The 13,780-nt window shown below is 50.2% G+C and overlaps 1 long non-coding RNA gene across 2 annotated transcripts in view; it reads right to left on the bottom strand.

The window, feature by feature from the left end:
• Positions 1-13,780, bottom strand: part of LOC123587870 — a 38,166-nt gene that overhangs the window by 23,804 nt on the left and 582 nt on the right. For both annotated transcript variants that reach the window (XR_006707573.1, XR_006707572.1), the window contains exon 2: positions 1,943-2,067. This is a non-coding gene — a long non-coding RNA (uncharacterized LOC123587870). The remainder of the gene's footprint in view (positions 1-1,942; positions 2,068-13,780) is intronic.

The following is a 13,780-nucleotide window of genomic DNA, read 5'->3' as shown; positions in this document are numbered from 1 at the left end:
TGTCTCAGGCTCCTGGACGAGGTAGAACAACTGGAAATGATCTGTGTAGTAAATACTCCATATATTGCTGCCCTGGGGGTTTCACATCGGATTTTATTTATCATTTGGAGCCACTGCTTGGGGCCTGGTGACCCTGGAACAGACCACATCTTAAAGTAGAAGCACACTCAGATTTGGCCACCAGGCCCTGCTCTGAGCAGAGAAGGCCCCAGAAATCACCGGCTGCACCAGCCCAGCCCTGAGCAACCAGGAGCCTGGTTCTGGCTTTTGGTCCCGCCTCCAGCTCTGAGCTGGCCTTGGTGACTCACACCCCTCCCTCAGTTTACCACATTTGTCACAGGGCAGCCAGTGTAGTATTCATACTTGCCATGGGCCAGAAGTTCCAGTATGAACTGGATTGAAGGATAGTAGAATCACCTTTTGGGGCCAATTTCTGGAACCTACACACACACGGTCCTCCGGCCTAGATGGCTGACAGGCTCTGAGTGGGGCGTGGGTGCAGCTCACAGAACCACGGGACCCTTGAGCTGACCGGGAGCTCAGAGAGCACCTCCTCCAGCCTCACACTTCATAGATGAGGATGCTCATAACATGGTCACCAGATATTAAGTGCTTACTGTATACCAGGCACCACGATCATCGCTTGCCATCTATTTGTCTCATTCGGTCCGCACCACAACCAAATAGGGGCCAAGTATGACTTACTTCATTTACAAAGGAGGAATACAGAGGCCCAGAGAGGTACAGAACTCGGAGAAGGCCACACAGCACCACCGGCCTCCAGGTCCAGACCCTTCCCGTGTGGATGCACCATAAGTATTCGCATGTCCTTGCACGGGCGCGCCTTCCTGTGCGTGTGTGTGTTTGCGTGGAGGTGCCGATATAAGGAGATGTGCACGCCACCTGTGAGCGCGTGTCGTACCTGGGCTGGTCATTCGTGGGGCGCATGTTCTGACTCCCTGTCCAGTGCTCTTTCACCCCTAGCCGGTGCCATTCAACAAAGAGCCGGTTGGAAATGGAACCTTTCAGCTGGGGCGTGCCTGGCTTCCCACAGTCTTAGGGAATGAGTTTAATTTGCATACTTATTTGCATGCCAGCGCAGTCACTCACGAGCCAGGGCCCAGCCTGGGCAGGGAAAATGTGTGTCGATTCCTGCACCGCCCATAACTCCGCCGTCAGCCAGCCATCCGAGGTGCAGTTTCTCCGAGCTCATTTCTATCATTACCCCCATTGTGTAGATCACGAAACTGAGGTTTAGAAAATCTGGGCCAAGGTCATGTCGCCAGCAAGTGGCAGAGCCGAGGTCCGATGCTTGGTTAGAGAAGCCAAATCCAGTGGTCTTTCCCCAGTCCCACCCTGCCTGCAGGCTTGAGGTAGGCATGGAGGAGTGAGCGGCTGGGAAGGGTTTCAGGGAGAAACCATGGGGCCCTGGAAGTTTCCCTCTGTGTGTGTGTGTGTGTGTGTGTGTGTGTGTGTGTGTGTGTTACGAGCGTATGGGTATAGCATGGTGCGTTTCATCATCTTGCAACAAAATGCCTCAGCCTCTTATGTGACAGGCACATAAATAACAACAATAATAATGGGCATAGCAAACATGGGTCTAGTGCTTATGGTGCACCAGGCAAATGAGTTCTATTAATTTATCTTTGCAACAATCCTAGGAGGTGGTCACATTATTGTTCCCATTTTTCGTTTGGGGAAACAGAAGCACAGAGAGGTGAAGTGACTTGCTCAAGGTCATACAGCTGGGAAGTGGCAGGGCTGGGGCTCAAACCCAGGCCATTTGGGTCCATGGGTCACGTATCCAACCGTACCACTCTCAAGGTGTGCTGCTCCCAGCGTGACTGGACACGTGATGGTGTGCGTGTGTGTCTAAGCTTGGGCTGCCACGATAAGCTACCAAAGACTGGGTGGCTTAAACAACAGAAATTTCTTTTCTCACCGTTTAGAGTCCAGGAAGTTCAAGATCAAGGTGCTAGCTGATTCAGTTTCTGAGCAGAGCTCTCTTCCTGACTTGTAGACAACTGCCTTCTCGTTGTGGACTCACATGGTCTTTCCTTGGCTCACCTGCATGGAGAGAAGACAGAGCTCTGATTCTGGCATGTCTTCTAATAAGAGCACAATCCCTTCACGATGGCCACACCTTCATGACCACATTTAGCCCTTAATACCTCTCATAGGTACGACCTCCAAATACCATCACATTTGGAGTTAGAACTTCAACATGCGGATTTGGGGTGGGGAAAATACAACATTGCGTACATGCATGCACACTCGTGCACGTACACGTGAAGGTGTGTGCATGTCCATGTGTGCATTTCCTTGTGTGTGTTCATATGAAAGTACCTGTGGGTATATAAAGATGTAGATGTATATACACATATGAGTGCATGGCCTCACATACGTACATCCGAGTGTGTGTACGTGGGTATATTAGAGGTTGGGAAACTTAATCCCAGGTCAGCCCCTCTGCCGATTAGTCCAATAGCCCCATGAAAACTGGGGTCACACAAAGGGAGCTAGGGTGGGGCTTTGGGTAGCTAGGGCCTAAGAGCTAGTGCTCCCTGGATCGTTGGGGGAGGGGACTCCCCAGCTCCTCACGCTCATCACCCTGGCCTCCAGGAGACATTAATAATAGATCAGCAAATTCCAAATGTAAATAGGGCAATCAGGCCCGAAAACACAGACATTCATCACCCAGATACAAATTACGCTGCCGGCCCCTGATGTAATTACCAGAGTTCAGCTCGATGCATCGAGCCACCCCACCCTGTGCCCCAGCGAGTTGCTTTGTGCCGGTGTTCTCCCCGCTGAGGATGCTCATCCACCTGACCCCAGAGGGTCTCTCTGGCCACAGCCAAGTGTGTCTAGCTGTCCTAAGCAGGTATGAAGACAGAAAACCCCTGAGATTCTTGTGCTTTGATGACAGAGCTCCATAGGTCACGGGGCAGACACCAATGGGTCAGATGCCTGCTTCTGGCTCTCGTTTTGAAATATTGCTGTGTGACCCTGGGCAAGTCACTCACCCTTTCTGAGTCTCAGTTTCCTCTTCCAAAGAAGGTAACAATACAAACGCTAACAATACAAAACAATACAATACAGCTTAGGGCTTTGGAGTCAGAAGGACCAGCTTCAGTCCCACCCTATCACTTTTGAGTTGAGAGACCTTGGGCAAGTTTCTTCCCTACTCTGAACCTCAACTTTTTCATCTGTAAAATGGGTATAATAATGCCTGTCACATAGAATTATTTTGAGGAAAGAATGAAGTAAGATTTCTCTTTTAATTGGTGAATTTAACTCATTCACATTTATTGTGATTATATTATAATACCCCACATAAAATATATATCACCAATATATCAGCACATTCAAAAATCTATATGTACATAGAGTGATTATATAATTACATGTTTTATGGCGGTCCTCTTTCTTGCCACATTTGTTTGTGTTTCCTATTTATTAGTCTTCCTTATGTTTCCTTCTTTCCCATGGCTATTGTATTAGTTATCTATTACTCCAAAACCTAGTGGCTTACCACAATAACCATTTAGATTTTTTTAAATGTTTATATTTGAGAGACAGACAGAACGTGAGAGGGGGAGGGACAGAGAAAGACGGGGACAGAATCCAAAGTAGACTCCAGGCTCTGAGCTGTCAGCACAGAGCCTAATGTGGGGCTCAAACTCACGAGCCGTGGGATCATGACTTGAGTCGCAGCCGGACGCCCAACCAATTGAGCCAACCAGTCGCCCCCACAATAACCATTTAAGAATCTCATAGTTGTCGTGGAGTGGCTTAGGGCGGTTCAGGTTCAGGGTCTCTTCATGAGATTGTAGCCATGATGTTGGCCAAGGTTGCGGTCTCATCCACAGCCTTGATTGGAGCAGAGTTTCCACTCCCCAAGGTGGCTCCTCAATTCCTCCCTGCGTGGATCTCCCTGTAGGACTGCTTGAGTGTCCTCATGACATGGTGACTGGCTTCCCCTGGAGCGAGTGAGCGAAGAGAGCAAGGCAGAGGTTGTAATGTCTTTAGTGACTGAGCCTCAGAAGTCACGAGCTGTCACGTCAGCCATGCTGTTACACAGGTCATTCCCCTCGTGTGGGAGAGAACTGCACAACAGGTGGATATCAGGATGCAGGGATCACTGGGGGCCACCTTGGAGCCTGGGTATGACACCTGCCTTGTGTTGGATTGCACGATAGTGTATGCAAAGCTCTCAGCCCGGGCACTGGGAGAAATTCATTAATCCCTACGACCCCAGTGCCCAGCACAGTTCCTGGCACGGACTAGGCATCAACAAATAATGTGATGGCAAGGAGAGGGCCGTAGCAGAATCTGGTGGTACCCCAGCAGCCACTGGAACCCACATCCTCCTGCCTTGCCATTGCCCAGGCTTTGGCTCAGGGCGTGCCGAGCCACGGAGGGCTAGGAGCTCCTGCCTTCTCTGAAGCAGGGAGGAGAGTCTAGACCAAAGGCAGTTTCCAGGCCTGTCTCGTCCCAACTCTACATTGATCAGTAATTAAACGCAGCCTCCAATTACTATAACGTTTGGCGAGGCACCAAGCTCGCGTGAAACCTTGCAATAAACATCTGCTTTATAAATTGCCTCTCAGTGCAGCACACCAGCAGGGTTCTTGGGGGTTGGGGAGAGAGAAGAGCTGGGAGCTGGGAAAGGGAGGAGAGGTTAGGGAGGGAGAGGCTGGCCTGCCAGGTGGTAGGAAGTGAGGGCCCCGAGCATTCCTCTGTGGAAGACTCCCTCACCACCCTCCAAGGTGGGGGCCCTGAATTTGACCCAGAGCTGGGGAATCCTCGTCTCCTGAGATTGTGTCAAAAGCTGCACACATACCTAGTGCAAATTACCTTTCTCTTGCCTTTTCTTTTTCCAAAACCCATAACATCCCACTCACCTGTCATTTACATTTAGAGGGAGAAGCATAGAGGTTTATTAGCTATAGTAGCAGCCTCTGTCGGGGGTGAGATATTCTCCGGGCTCCAGAGGAAGAGAAGGGTCAGTGGTTTCTTACCACGGTCCTGGAGCCCCAACCCCACTATGCACACTGTCCCCTGAGCCAGAAATGGGCCAGTGGACCCCACTCTGTCGCCTTCAGGGTCTTGCTTACAGAGACGACAAGGGAGGGGGAAACCCAGGATCCGGGGTTTGATGGAACTGGGCCGAGGGCTGGCTCAGCTCACCTGAGACTTTGGGCAAGTGACTTTGCCTCTTTGGGCCTCTGTTTCTGCACCTGTGAAATGGTCATAAAACCCACGGGTGTCTGGCAGGATTAAGGGAGCCGTGGGAGCAGGGCAGCAGAGTGGGTAGGGCAGGGGCTCTGAAGCCAGGCAGGCTTGCCCCTTGGATATGACCGTTTTGTTTTCAGCCTCCTCTGAAGATGGGGAGGTAAGTGTGTCAGCTCATGGAGGTGCTGTGAGGTCTCGGCCGGGTGTGCAGCACGGCGGGCACTTAAATGTCAACTATTGTTGTTGCTGTTGCTATCATTACGCTCGACGGAGAGAGAGTCGCTTCTGTTCCAGGGAGAAAGGATCTTCCTGGGCCTCTGGGCTCCCCTCCCCTGCCTTTGCTCCCCCCTCTCTTCCTACCCCTTGGAGCCTATGCTCTGCCCCTTGCCTGATGCACGAGACCTGGGCTCTCCAGGGAAGACCATTTGATTGATCTGCTGTCCCCGTCACTGGCACCACTGTGTGCTCTCCAGCCAGCTTGTTTGCTCATCCAGCACCGGGGGAAGTCGAGGACTTCCGGTAGGCGGGGATGGGGGATAAAGGGGAGGACTGTCTGAGGCCAAACTGCCCGCCTGGGGAAGCCTACAGCCGCCCAGCGCAGCTGAGATGAAATGAGATTTCACATGTGCCCCACACGTAGCTGGTCGCATTAATACCATTATGGTCTGAAACCCCACCTGGGAGGTGTGGGGTGTGTTCCTCTCCCTTACTCCGCCCACCTTGTCCAGGTAAGATACGAGGCAAGGTGAGTGGGGCCACCTCCCATCTCTCCACCCAGGTGAGCTGTGAAAGCACCTGAGTCCACCTTTAGGAACCCATTCCTTAGCATTAGCACTGATGCTTGATCTTTCTTTCTTTAACATTTTTTTAATGTTTATTTTTGAGAGAGAGAGAGAGAGCACGAACAGTGGAGGGGCAGAGAGAGAGAGGGAGACACAGAATCTGAAGCAGGCTCCAGGCTCCCAGCTGTCAGCACAGAACCCGATGCAGGGCTTGAACTCGTGAAACACGAGATCGTGACCTGAGCTGAAGTTGGACATTTAACTGCCGGAGCCACCCAGGCGCCCCAGACACTTGGTCTCTCTTAAAAATGAAAACAGCCCCCAGAAGGCTGGCCGAAGGAGTCCCTTCTACCTTTAGCAAGGAATCATTTACGAAAAGACCTGAGAAGTCAGTGGGGACGTTCGTCCCAGTGCCGGGGCCATGGTGAATGTTTGAAGAACGAATGCACGAGTGAACGAAGTCTCAACTCCGCCTGGCACTGGCATCGCCCTCTGGATGCTCACGGCACCGGAGTCCAGCCTCATTGCAAACTCCTTCCCGACACGCGAAGCTCGTCGCCTAGAGGGCAGCCTGGTCCGTCTCTAGACAACTGCGGGCCCCGAAACGCATTCCACATGTTGAGCTCAAACTCCCTTCCCTGAAACTTCTCTAGGGATCGCCGTGCTCTTGCAGCGTGGCTCCGAGGTCAAAATCCTAAACCACAGATGAGCAGTCGCCAATACGTTTTGTAAAAGCTTGCCGGGCCCCGTCAGGATATTTATCAATGAAACCCACGCGGCAGGTGAAGTTTTATTCCAGTGAAGCTGTCAGCCCAACACAGCATGCAGGTGCTCCTATGAGTAGGAATGTGGCAATATTGCGACGGGAGCTCACCCAAGCCAGGTGCCAGGTACTATTTAAATGCTGTCACGTGTATTGACTCATCTGCTACTCCCAGCCCTCCGGGGCGGTGGGTGCTGGGAAACCGAGACTCAGAGAGGTTAATTGACTTGCCCGAGATCCCACAGCGGTGGAGCTATCAGAGCAGGGATCTGAATCCGGAGCGTCTTGCTCCAGAGTCTGGGCACCTAAGCCTCACCCCAAACTCTTGCGAGCTCTTGTGATGTCACCAAGGCTCAAGTTTCTGCCATCTCTCAGCCTTTCACAGTGTTGGCTTTGTTCTTAGACTCTGACGGTGGGTGAGCTCTGGTGGCCCTGCCCCCATCCGAGGCTCACAACCAGAAGCAAAAGGGCCTTCTCTCCCTCTCCAGTCTGCATGGAACTCAAAAGACTGGCCCACACTGGTCGCAGTCTGGTCCCCGAACCCTTCCTTGTCGCAGGGAGATGCCTTTGGCTTTGGGTCCATGCTCACCTCTGGTGTGGGGGGTAAACAATCCGTTCAAGGGAAGATTGGGCTATTGTCACCAAAAGAAGGAGACAGGACGCCGCACACATCACCGGGTGTAAATGTCACACGTTGAATGCTACCAAAATGTTCTGGTTCCTGTTTTATGCATACTGGGTTCCCGCTTAAGATTTTATTTGTCAGTGAATTTTATACCTAAAGACCGTTTGAAGGACCACTGGCCTATAACATTTTAAAGAGCTTCATAGGGTCTTTAACAAGGACGGGCATTAATTTACCAACTGGGACGGCATTTGAGAGTTTACCACCCCTCTCTATGGGATAATAACCATTATCATGATAAAGTTACTGCACACTTACTCTGCGTATACTATTCATACCCCAAATTGCTGCAGGAAGCTGACACTCAGAGAGGTTAAGTGACTTGCCTAATATCACTCAGCTGATGAAGGGAAGATTGAAAACAAGAGTCAAGTCTGCCTGACATCAAAGCCAATATTTTCTTGGTTAAAAAATGTATATTTTTGTATGTACAGGTATAACAGTTGTTGTGAAAAAAAAAAACCCTCAAATAATGGGGAAGCATATAAAGGAGAAAATTAAACTACTTCCTTACACTGAACATTTTAAAAGATTTTAAACTCCGGGGCACCTGAGTGGCTCGGTCGGTTGAGTGTCCAACTTTGGCTCAGGTCATGATCTCGTGGTTCGTGGGTTCGAGCCCCACGTTGGGCTCCACAAAAACTGCCCCTCCCCTGCTTATGCTCTCTCTCTCTCTCTCTCTCTCAAAATAAATAAGCTTAAAGAAAGATTTTCAACTTTTAAAATTATAAGAGTCAGGGGCGCCTGGGTGGCTCAGTCGGCTAAGCCTCCGACCCTTGATTTGGGCTCAGGTCATGATCTCACGGTTCATGAGTTCAAGCCCCGCGTCGGGCTCTGCGCTGGCAGTGTGGAGCCTGCTTGGGACTCTCTCTCTCTCCCTCTCTCTCCCTCTCGGCCCCTCCCCTACTTGTGCTGTCTCTGTCTCTCTCAAAATAAATACTAAAAAATAAGTAAATAAAATTATAAGAGTCATACTGCACACAGTACAAAGTAAATGAAACCGGCAAGTAAATATGTGAAACGAAACCCAAAAGCTGTCTCCATATCCCGTTCTTCAGTCTCGCTTTCTAGAGAGAATCACTCTGAATAGATGCTTGTGTAGTTCTTTCCACATTTTTCATGCACACAAAACACGTCTATGCTTTCTTTTACGTAAATGGCGGCACACTAGAAATTGTCCTGTGATTTGCTTTTTCCACTCAGTAACAGCTCACATACTTTCTTCTTTACTGCTCCGCACCGAACTAGCCCATTCTTTTTCCCAGCTGCATAGTACTCCACTTAAATGGCCACATTATAATTTACATTTAACCAGTCCCCCGTTGATGGACACTTAGGTTGTTTCCAGCTCTATGCTTTGCTTTTGGTTTTAATTTTTAAATGTTTATTTATTTTTGAGAGAAAGAGAAAGAGAAAAAGAGAGAGAGTGGAGAAGGGGCAAGAGAGACAGAGACACAGAATCCGAAGCAAGATTCGAACCCACAAGCTGTGAGGTCATGACCTGAGCTGAAGTTCAACACTTAACCGACTGAGCCGCCCGGGTGCCCCTTTAATTTTTCTAATGTTCATTGATTTTTTGAGAGAGAGAGAGAGGGAGCGAGAAAGAGCGAGCGAGCAAGTGGGGGAGGGGCAGAGAGAGATACACACAGAATCCGGAGCAGATTCCAAGTTCTGAGCTGTCAGCACAGAGCCCGACATGGGCCAGGTTTGGCTTCCCCACCAGCCTCTGCTTTGGGAAGTTCCCTGGGCCGCCTGGGGGAGCCTCTCCTCCTGACGTCCCAGCCGGTCTCTGCTCTGTCTCCTCTGAAAGCCCAGCTCAGAACCCGCAACGTCTCTCCATAATGAGATAATTCACATTTTCTGTTATTTTTCTTTTTTCTTTTTCAGCGGAAAGGGGGCACTTAAAGTGAAATATCTCTCGACACACTGTTAACAAGGATTCATAAAAGTGAACTGTTCACCTTGTCTGTCGGCGGGCGGTTATGAAAAATCAATAGCACACAGAGGAATCGTGCTCCTCGTGTCCGAGGTTGTCTGTCTAGTGGTGTGGACAGGGTGGGAGCCGCCTGGCCTCCTCAAACACGCCACCGGGAGGCTGGGGGGTGTGCAGGCGTGGGGTTCCTGGACCCGAGCGACAGCTCAGGTCAGAAGTCAATGCAGAAGACACATCGTTTGGTGCAGAGAATGCCGTTTGGCCCTGCACCCTCACTGCTTTCTTTCCCGATACTACCACGAGAGCGTGGCTCGAATGCCACATCTTCTGGAAAACTCTTCACTCATTCACTCCCCAAACACACATGGAGGCTCCCGCTATGCGGCAGGCCTGTGCCAGGCACACAGAGGTGGCTCAGCATGCTCCCCGCTCTCTGCATGGTGAAGCTGGACAGGTCAACAGGACCTAGACAGGGTGACGTGTGCTTCAGCAGGGATGCTGGGGGCCCAGAGGAGGCCTCTGTCCCTGCCTAAAGAGTGGGACACTCAGAGGAGGCTCCCTAGAGGGCCTATGTCAATGCCCAGGGCCCAGAGTGTGTGGGGGTGAACCGGACAGAGTACAGGAGGAAGGACTTGTTGAGCAGAAGGAACAGCATATTCAGAGGCCCAGAGGCAAGAGGGAGGGCAGGTGGGTCTCGGGGCATTAGAGGTTTGATCTGACAGCAGCACGCACGGTCAGAGTGGGGACGGGTGGGAAGGTGACCAGTGGCCTGCCACTGAGGGTCCTGCGGACCTTGCTGAGGAACGGGGACCGGATGGGGGCTGATGCCTCTGCTGGCGGTATTTGGGGGTGAGTTTTGATTTCTTTTTGAAGTTTGAAGTCTCAGACTTCTTAAATTGTCTCTAATGCACCCGTGTTGCCTTTCTAACAAGCATTTAAAAAAATTTTTTTTTCAACGTTTATTTGTTTTTGGGACAGAGAGAGACAGAGCATGAACGGGGGAGGGGCAGAGAGAGAGGGAGACACAGAATCGGAAACAGGCTCCAGGCTCTGAGCCATCAGCCCAGAGCCCGACGCGGGGCTCGAACTCACGGACCGTGAGATCGTGACCTGGCTGAAGTCGGACGCGCCACCCAGGCGCCCCTCTAACAAGCATTTTAAACTAACAGTAACAATTCTGCGGAAGGAAAAAAGGGAGAAGAAAAAGTAGTACTGGGGGTACATGGGTGGCTGAGGTCACGATCTCCTGGTTCGTGGGTTTGAGCCCACTGATAGCAGAAATTGCAATGGCGGTAACGATAGTGGTGACAGTGGTGGGTGACAGTTCTAATAGTCCCGAGTCTAACCCGTAGGCAGAGGGGGCCACTGAAGGGAAGCGAAGGATGACAGTTTGAGTTCCAGAAGTCCTAGGAAGGTGACCGATAATGGAGGCAGGTGGGGAGCGAGCCTGCCCTAGGGCCCCTGCTCCTGACAGTCTCCTCTTAGGTGATTCACCTGAGGGAAGTGGTCCATTTCCAGGCTATCCTCCCCCCCCCCCCCAGTTGCCATTAGCAACTAGACTCTGTAGCCAGTCAGATTCAGTCATGGCTGCTGTGTGGATGGAGTGAGGGTCTGGAGAGATGGGCCTCTCCCATGCCACTTTTCCAGCATCCAGAACCTTAATTGCCTCTCCCTCTAACTCTTAGAACCCTCAACAGTCAGAATTGTTTTCTTCTTTTATTTTCTCCATCTACTCATCCATTACCCATCACTCTCCCATCCATCCATCCAACACTCACCCATTCATCCATCCAACCATTCATCCATCCATCACCAACCCATCCATCCATCTGTCCATCCATCTATCCATCCATCCACCCATCCACCCATCCATCACTCACCCATCCATCCATCCATCCATCCATCCATCCATCTATCCATCCATCTACCCATTCACCCATCCATCCATCTATCCATCCATCCATCATTCACACATCCATCCATCCATCCATCAATCCATCATTCACACATCCATTCATCTATCCATCAATCCACCCATCACTCACCTATCTGTCCATCTATCTATCCATCCATCCATCCACCCAACACTCACCCATTCATCCATCCAACCGTTCATCCATCCAACGCTCACCCATCCATCCATCCATCCACCCATCCACGCATCCATCTATCACTCATCCATCCATCCATCCTTCACACATCCATTCATCCATCCCTCAATCCACCCATCACTACCTATCTGTCCATCCATCCATCCATTCATCCATCTAACCATCCATCCATCCATCCATCTATCCATCCATTTTTCCATCTTTCTCTTTATTTTCTGTGGTAGGAAGACCGACCCATTGATTAAGGTTCACCAAATGTTAATTTCTGGGTAGTGGAATTGTGAATGATTTTCTTTTTTTTAATGTTTATTTTTATTTTTGAGACAGAGCGCACAAGTAGGGGAGGAGCAGAGAGAGAAGGGGACAGGGAATCCTAAGCCGGCTCTGCACTGACAGCAGAGAGCCTGATGTGGGGCTCAAACTCACAAACCACGATATCACGACCTGAGCCGAAGTCAGACGCTTAACCGACTGAGCCACCCAGCTGCCCTGTGAGTGATTTTCTTCTTGAATCTTTGCACTTTCCATATTGTTTGAATTTGTACACCCCATATCCCTCATAGGTGTTTGTATAAACACGATGTATTTGTAAAAACAAACAAGCATACATACCAAAATAAAAAAACACAAGTCAACATTTCAGAATGCTTATCCTGGTGACAGTCAGCTGCCACATAAGAAGTCTGACTACTCTGAGACCGCCATGCTGCAAACAAGTCCAAGCTAGTTAAGTGGAGAGCTGCACAGAGAGAAAGGAGACATCCCACTGGCTCCCGCAGCCCAGTCATGGAGCCCAGGCAGCAGATACATGAGTGAAAGAGTCATTTTGGATAGCTCAGCCCCAGCATATGCAACTTGGAGAAGAACAAAGAGACTCATTTGACAGCCAGACCCGGGGACCCAGACACCTACACTCATCCATCATTCAAGGACCCCAAATTAGGACTCAGTCATCGGTGAGCAAACATAAGCTGTTCTTGCTGTGTCCTGTGTTGGTCAACATACACAAAAAATCGTTGTACACACACACACACACACACTCACATGGTTTGCGCATGACCATAGGCAAGTCCCTTTACTTTTCTGGTCTCGCTTTTTCAAAGTGTGGAACAGGGGCCAGATGGCAGTAAGTGATCACACTGGTGGTTTCCCCCAGATGTCTCACCTGCCTTATCTGGAAGGCAGTGTCACGGGAGGTATAAGTTGGGCTTGGGAGTCAGGGTCATAAGTTTAAGCCTTGGCTGTGGCATTTATGAGCATGTGACCTTGATTCCCCCACACAATGCTTGGCTTTTTTTTCTCTCTCCAGTTTTACTTTTCTATCTTGATGAAAAATATGTGATGTTAGATGTCATTGCAAACAGAGCTGTGGCTAACGCTGCGCAATTTATATTGCTGGTACTCTCGATGGTTCAAACATGTTTCAGCAATATTTGGTGTGTGTTTATTTATTTATTTATCTATTTATTTATTTAGAGAGCAGGGGAGGGGCAGACAGAGAGAATCTCAAGCAGGTTCTACACCGTCAATGCAGAGCCCAAACTCACAAACTGTGAGATCGTGAGCTGAGCCGAAATCCAGAGTCAGACGTCTAGACAACTGAGCCACCCAGGGCCCCTTGTTTTGGCAATATTAAAAAAAAATACTTTCCAGGGGCGCCTGGGTGGCTCAGTCGGTTAAGTGTCCGGCTTCAGCTCGGGTCATGATCTCGTGGTTTGTGGGTTTGAGCCCCACGTCGGGGTCTGTGCTGATGGCTCGGAGCCTGGAACCTGCTTCGGATTCTCTGTTTCCCTCTCTCTCTACCCCTCCCCCGCTTGTGCTCTGTCTCTCTCTGTCTCTCAAAAATGAATAAATGTTAAAAAAAATAAAAATTTTTTTTTTCCTTCTGCAAAGTTGTCGGTGGGGAGCAAATGCTACCCTCCACGCCTTGACCCTGGATTCCCAAGCTGCCCCTTGAGAAGCATACATACAGGGTGGGCCGGTAAGGTTGGGGGCATCTTACGCCCTGACCATCAGCCCTGATCAGAATGGAATGAGGATCTTGGCAAGGGCATCCCCCTGCAGCCTGTGAGTAAGCATGTATACACACACACACACACACACATGCACAAAATGGCTCTTCATATACCCGGCCTGATTAGAGTCAAAAGGGCGAGTAAGGGCCAGATTAAATATGTGTTGATTATGTGAGCTTGCGCTCCTGTTTATTTCTCATAAATAAGACATGAGCCCTGTTTTCCACCCCCAACACACACGTACACACACGCA

Source organism: Leopardus geoffroyi, chromosome D3 (assembly GCF_018350155.1).
Source record: "Leopardus geoffroyi isolate Oge1 chromosome D3, O.geoffroyi_Oge1_pat1.0, whole genome shotgun sequence".
Classification (NCBI taxonomy): Eukaryota; Metazoa; Chordata; class Mammalia; order Carnivora; family Felidae; genus Leopardus; species Leopardus geoffroyi.
This window is presented reverse-complemented; position numbering and strand designations above follow the sequence as displayed.